This window comes from Erithacus rubecula (assembly GCF_903797595.1).
Source record: "Erithacus rubecula genome assembly, chromosome: 2".
Taxonomy (NCBI): domain Eukaryota; kingdom Metazoa; phylum Chordata; class Aves; order Passeriformes; family Muscicapidae; genus Erithacus; species Erithacus rubecula.
This window is the reverse complement of record NC_136685.1, coordinates 42,369,422-42,375,933: the sequence shown is the minus strand read 5'-3', so window position 1 is coordinate 42,375,933 and position 6,512 is coordinate 42,369,422. Positions and strand designations below refer to the sequence as shown.

The 6,512-nt window shown below is 40.4% G+C and overlaps 1 long non-coding RNA gene across 1 annotated transcript; it reads right to left on the bottom strand.

Moving 5' to 3' along the window:
* Positions 1–957: 957 nt before the first annotated feature.
* Positions 958–5,581, bottom strand: LOC306798704. Its single transcript, XR_013773450.1, has 3 exons — positions 5,156–5,581; positions 3,500–3,556; positions 958–3,389 (listed from the first exon to the last, which is right to left on the bottom strand). It is a non-coding gene; the product is annotated as an uncharacterized lncRNA (long non-coding RNA).
* Between the last annotated feature and the right edge of the window lie 931 nt (positions 5,582–6,512).

The following is a 6,512-nucleotide window of genomic DNA, read 5'->3' as shown; positions in this document are numbered from 1 at the left end:
TCTTTTCGGAAGACCTGAGTTGCTCTGTTCTTTAGGGGGTTATTTTTTCAATCCTGGTTATAGATGATAACCAGAAATTCATGAAAGTCAAAGAAATAAATGGCATTTGTGTTTCCTCTGGGCCTCTGACTCCTCCTAGACCTAGGGATTCAGCTGGGGGCAGACATGACTGCAAGAGTATAAAGAGATAACAATATACCTAAAATATCTCAAGAGACTGAGATAATAAATTTGAAGTCAGATAGCTCTCCTATGCTTTTGAAGATCTTTTCTAATTTCAAGTGCTCTAATGTGTAAACCCTATGTATTTTAAGAAAATTGGAAAATAGATGTAATTTAATGTATCTATCTGAACATCATCACCATGCTAAATCCAAGCTAGTCACCCTGAGCTCTATTTACCTCAGTGGAAAGAAATAGGCCCCTTGAGAAGGTAATTCATCAGACCCACTTAATTTACATCACTTTGTGAGTCATTCTCTTGAGGTATCTGTACTCTCTGTTGCATATACGTGGAGCATAGGATGATGTGGATAACTGCAAGATGTCCATGTTAGGTAAAACAGCTGTTCATCAGTAATAGGAGAGCCAATGAAAGCAAGTTAATATGCTTTAGCTACATAAATAGCTTTAGCTACAGGCTGTTGGGCCCAGGAGAGTTCAGGAATATTCAAATTTCATTTTTCTGAAAGGCAAACTAATTACTATTGTCAATTCTAATGTTATAAAGCTTCAAGCAAATACAAAAGCACTCAAAGATCAGTCATTTATGCTTTGCATTCAGTACTGAAGTAGCTGAACATTTGTTTTCCTGATCTTTTATGCCTACTTTATTGTCATATGTTGTTTGACATTCAGGAAATAACACAATGTTTTAATCAACAATGTAAGATTGCATTAAAACTTGATGGCCCATGGCCTAATGGCAAAACTGAGTAATTAAAGCTGTGGCGTAAGTAATAGTTGGAGGCAAGTTCTGGTAAGATTTCTCCTGCAAACAAGGAAACTTCCAGGCTTATCTACCCACATCCAGGGACACAGAGGTGGAGGAGCCATTTGTATTTCTTTCCTCTGTCCTGGTGCGTGTAGTGAGCCCACCAGACCTTCAAATTGTCAGGAATGATGTAGTACAGCACTCTTTCCAAAATGCAGCCCTGCTGATGGCAGTGAGACTGTTACCTAGCTTGCCAGACATGCTACCCTTTGGACAGGTAGTCCTGTAATTGGGATAAACAACAGCAAGGATATATTGCTAAATCTTGAAGGTGCTTCTGGTGCAGGTAGAGGAGGCAAACTCTGCTCTAACCACCCCCACATAGGTATCATGTGTCTCTGACAAGTTATAGAAGGATTTTTATTACAACCCAGAAGAAAATCCATATTGAAACAATCTGGCGTGAGATAGGTCTCCTGTTGTGTCCTGGAGCCCTCTTCCTCCTCTGTCACTGTCACAAGTCAGCCAATATGTCAGGTGTGAAAGTTGCCTTAATCTTCAACTCTGCTGTTACGTCCAATATAAACCATGATTTAAAACTTCTTGTCTGGAGTGTCTGGTTTGTAACATCTTCCAGTGTGTGTATAATGAAGTAAAAACCATTACTGGTACTTCAGAGAGCATTACCTTCCCAGAAATATCATGCCCACACTTTCACCCCTCTGGTCTCTTGGGTTCACCCACTGTCTGTAGCAGTCAGGAAAGGGAGCAGCACAGGAAGAGGGTCACTCCATTTTCCACCTTCTGGCTCTGCTTCTCATCATGCTGTCATCTCACAAGGTGAGGTGGAGGTGGTGTTTGAAACGGATGTGGAGGTTTTTGAGAATGAGAGCTTTGAAACCAGTGCCCACGTAGCAGTGTCCTTCGAAGGAGCCAGGGAGAGAGGTGACATAGACATCTCTGAGGACAGTGAGTCACAGAGCTCTGAAACTTGGCTGGATCTCAGAGAGAATGGAGAGGAGTGAGGCCACCTCAGAGATGTGCTGGACAATGCCTCACACATCTCTGGGGCTGCATTTCAACTGGAAAATTGAACATAGTGCTTAGAGGTCTTCCTTTGAGAAATGTAAAACTACTTACTAGAAAAGCTCTCTGTATAATGTTCCTAATCTCTCTATAGAATTGAATATCCATTAATTTTGCATCTGAAAAATGGCTTTTTAAAAACTTAAAGGTAAGACATACTTAAGGTTTGTAGCACAGTGGCTGTAGCATCCTGCAAGTTCTTGTCCTCTTCCATAGGGCATTTTTTGGAAGGAGTTCACTCGTTTTACAGAAACACAGAACCACAGAACAGTCAGGGTTGTGAGGGACATCTGGAGATCCCTAGTCCATAATGGGGTCACCTAGGACAGGTGACACAGGAATGCAGCCAGGTGGGGTTTTGAATAACTCCAGAGGGAGAATCCAGAATCTCCCTGGGCAGCCAGTGCTCTGCCACCCTCAGTGTAAAGAAGTTCTTCCTCATGTTGAGGTGGAGCTCCTTGTCTTGTCACCACCAGAAAGAATCTGGTACCATCCTCTTGACACCAGCCTTGGAGACATTTACAGGCATTAATGGGATCCTCTGTCAGTCTTCTCTTCTCCAGACTGACCAGGCCCTGTTCCAGTGGTATCTCCTGATTAGAGAGATGATCCAGACCCCTCATCATCTCTGTGACGCTCTGCTGGACAATTGACTTCAATTAGTTTTCAAAATAATTTAGACACATGGATCTCATGGATCATGAAGCGAAAAAATAAAATCTTAAGCGGAGTATGCTCTTGTTCATGTAGCATTTGCTTCCAGTTGTACTTTCTTCATATAAACTGAGCAGAGTTCATGTTTTTTTGTAAGGAATAATGTGAGTACTTGCAGTGGCAGTACTATGGCAGGCAAAAAAAACCCCTGCAATCCATATTCCTTTTGTCATTCAGTGGAGAATGATTTGAAAGGAGCAATATTTATCACTACACCCAAACTCAACCTCATGGTGTTTGCTTTGGGAATTAGAATAACTTTCCTAAACTATTTTTAAAGATATTTTTCTTGGTCTATCTAGAGATATCTCTTTAGTTTCTCTAGAGATAAACGAAATTAATTTGGGTCCTACATGGTACTTCTCAGCTATCTTGTAAAAATAGTATTTTTCTGTGTTACAGCATAACAATTATTCTAAGTAAAAAATAATGCAATCCATTTTTTTTGTTCTTTGTGAGGGTGTAGTTTTTGTCCTCTGTCTGTTAGTCTGTATGTTTCTGCTGTTTAATAAATATGGAAAAAAGAACCACATCTCAGGATCCTTGAGGCCTTTTTTTTAGAGGCTGAGCCCTGAAGGGAGGGTCTCTCAGTAAAAGAGCTTGATTGTTTTCTTCACGTGCACACTAGAGATATTCTGCAGCCAGTCTTCAGTTTCTGTGTTTCATTTGAAATGAAGAGACAAAAAGTAATTTTGAACTGATATTTACAGCACAGTTTACCTCATCAGTATGTAGCAGCAGAGGTGAGAAGGAGCCCACACTTACCTTAATCAAAAGATTGCCCTGGCTGCAATAGCATTCATTTGCTCATTCATGTTGCTCCTTGTCCAGAAAGATCCTTCAGGAAAGAAAAAACTGATTTAGAAGACAAAAATAAATGCATTTACCTAGCAACTAATTTGATTTATTCCAGTACTTGCTGAACCCCCTGTGGAGCAATTCTTCCTGATTTGTCATGGAACCTATCAAAAGACCTTTTCTAGCTATAGATGTGCTGTATGTGAGACTGAAACTGGTGAACCCTATCGTGCTCTGTTCCTGGAAACCTTTCTGCTCTGAGACCAAAATAAAAAAATAAGGGGTTTATTATTTTCATTTTCCACCAGGCGGTATTCCAAAAAATAGCCATGCTAATTATGAGCTGAGATAAGGTCTGGCTAAGTTAATCATAAACTCAGTCCTGCCTTTCACAACACCATTAAAAAAATAAACCAACCCAAAACCAACAAAAAAACCTCAACCTCTTTTGTAATTCCGACCAAAGTTTCAGCAGGAAGGGACTGGGGGTGCTTGTGCTGAGAGTGGCTGTACGACCGAGTGCTTTGTGCACGCAGAGCTGCGGCCAGGCTCTGCCTAGGGATCCTCTAATGGCCTGATAGCATTAATTTTTGCTCTGAGACCATTTAGATGTCCATTCTGATAAGTAAGCAGATTCCAGGAAGGCAACCCCTCCTCCACTGCCATGGCAGTGTTGGGAGAGTTGTTCAGCCAAGAATGGGGAAAGCACACCGAGAGCATTGCGAGAATATTGAATGGTCTAATGGAGAGAGAGAGAGAGAGCGGTAAAGCTGATGTAACAGAAGTGATGGGAAGAGACATGTCTGAAAACACTTGAAATTTATGGTGTTCTCACTTTCTTTATATACTCAAGAGTATTGTGATTTATATTCACACAGCTTGGTAGGTTTAAATTTTAAATGATGCTTGCTTAGAATTATGAATAAGGCCATTAAGTATTGCCTTAATAACCTTTTATTGCATGGAACAACTTCTATAATTGCAACAGGGAAAAGAGCTTCAAGCATCTGCATTTGAGTAATTGATGGGCAATTTACAATGTTTGTTTTCTATTTTCTGGGGAGAAATGAAAGGGCCCTAATTCTGTTGTTGACATTTGTTTTTCTCTACTGGTATTTTCAGAATCCAATCCTATTCATCACGTGTGCAGAAAAAGTAGCCAGTGAGTTTGGACCTTGGAAGAGAAAAATCACAGAATTTCTTGGGATGAGAAGTGTGGATCTAGTATGTGCACACTTACAGCTGCTCTATAGGGCTGTCAGCTCCACTAATCTTACTGGAGTTACACTTTGCTTTTGATTCTAAGATTGTAACAACCCAGACAACAACCTTGGATACCAGATAATCCCCCAGGGTTAGGAAATGAGAAATAGGTCTGAGAAAGTATTCTTTAAAAAGACACGTTGCAGTATCTGTTCTTTACATGGGGAAATAGACAGTCTCCCTTGTAAGTGTGACAGCTGAATCAGAGCAAAGGCTACACAGAATAAGAAGGGCAGACTGATTGGCATCATCCTGGTACTGCAAAGTGCCATTTAAATGCAGAAACACAGACTAAAATACTGCAGTAAATCAGAACCCAGGCTGACATCAGTTATGCTAGGAGTTTGACTTGATACTTACAATGCTGGCTCTTAAAGTCTTGATGGATTTCACTTTCCACTCCAGGTTCCTTCAGGTCAAGTTGTGATTTACTGGTGCTGCCCATGCAGTCTTTGTTGGTGGATAAATATTGTGAGTATTCTTAGCCAGGCACTTTTCAAAAGCACTAAATATTTCTTCATGTTTTAAATGAGTTTTAGCCAAAAGAAAGAGGAAAGTGAAAAAGAAACTAAAAGTGTGAGGCAGCACAGGACAGAAGTACCAGTATTCAGATTCCCTTAATGCAGGTGAATTTCTTAGAAAAATACTCTCGTCAAATAGGAGCTTGAAGTAGTCCAAAGTGAAAGTGGCAGAGAGTGAAGAACACCTAATGAAAGGCACCTATGGTGATAGACATGGCGTTTGCTAAGGTACAAAGCAGAAATTTAAAATTCCTTTGAAACGTTCCCAGAAACTTATGTTTATTAATAAGACATTGTGTTTTCTGAAGGAGCCCAGAACTGAATTAACTGTGATCCATGACCTCTTGCTTATGTTTTAGGAGAGCTAAAGGTTTCAACTATGACACAAATTTTTGAATGTGCTTCTGAAGAGGTCTGGGATACAATGGATAAATACATCTGCCATGCCTGTAGCAGGCAAATCATTAGGACCTGCACCAAAGGGAAGAATACACAGGGGTAAATATGAAACATAGGGGATGAGCAAACACTGCCAAAGCTTTTTCCTCAGAAACATATCAGAGCTGCTTTCCTGAAGAGTTCAGCAGGGATAGTGAGATAGGAGATCCAGCTGCTCAGCCAACAAAAGGTATGCAACAAGGTTTTAAACCAGGCTGCTGTGGACATTCATCTTTGAGATATACAACAAGCTAGATGAAGAAGAAAGAGAAGTTAGGAGTCCTGGAGAGTTTTCATGCTGAATTTCGGCCAACAGAGATTAATATAGCTGTATGCTGGGAGAGAGTGGTGTTCAAGGTCAGTGAAAGGTCTGAACAAAGTGATCAGTAAGATATTCAGGACATCAAAGGTAAGGGCTAAATGTGAAGGATCTCCAAATTCTGTGTGATGAAACAGCAGGTAAAATTCAACATAGATAAATATTAAGGGAGACAAAACCCACTTCTAATTTTACAGTGTTGGAATCTGAAGAGACATTTGGTTTATTGTAGACATTGTCAGGAAACTTAGGAAGGGGGGACTAAGCAGATTAGGGTGTTCTTTGGCCATCATCTTGTTCCATACTCCAGTTGTACTTCACCAATCCCTTTCCAGCTCTCAGAAAAGGTATAATAGAACTGGGAAAAGCAGAGAAGAGGGAGAGAAGGGCTGAAAGCAAACAAGGAATAATTAAATAGCCACTTTTCAACCTGGGAGCA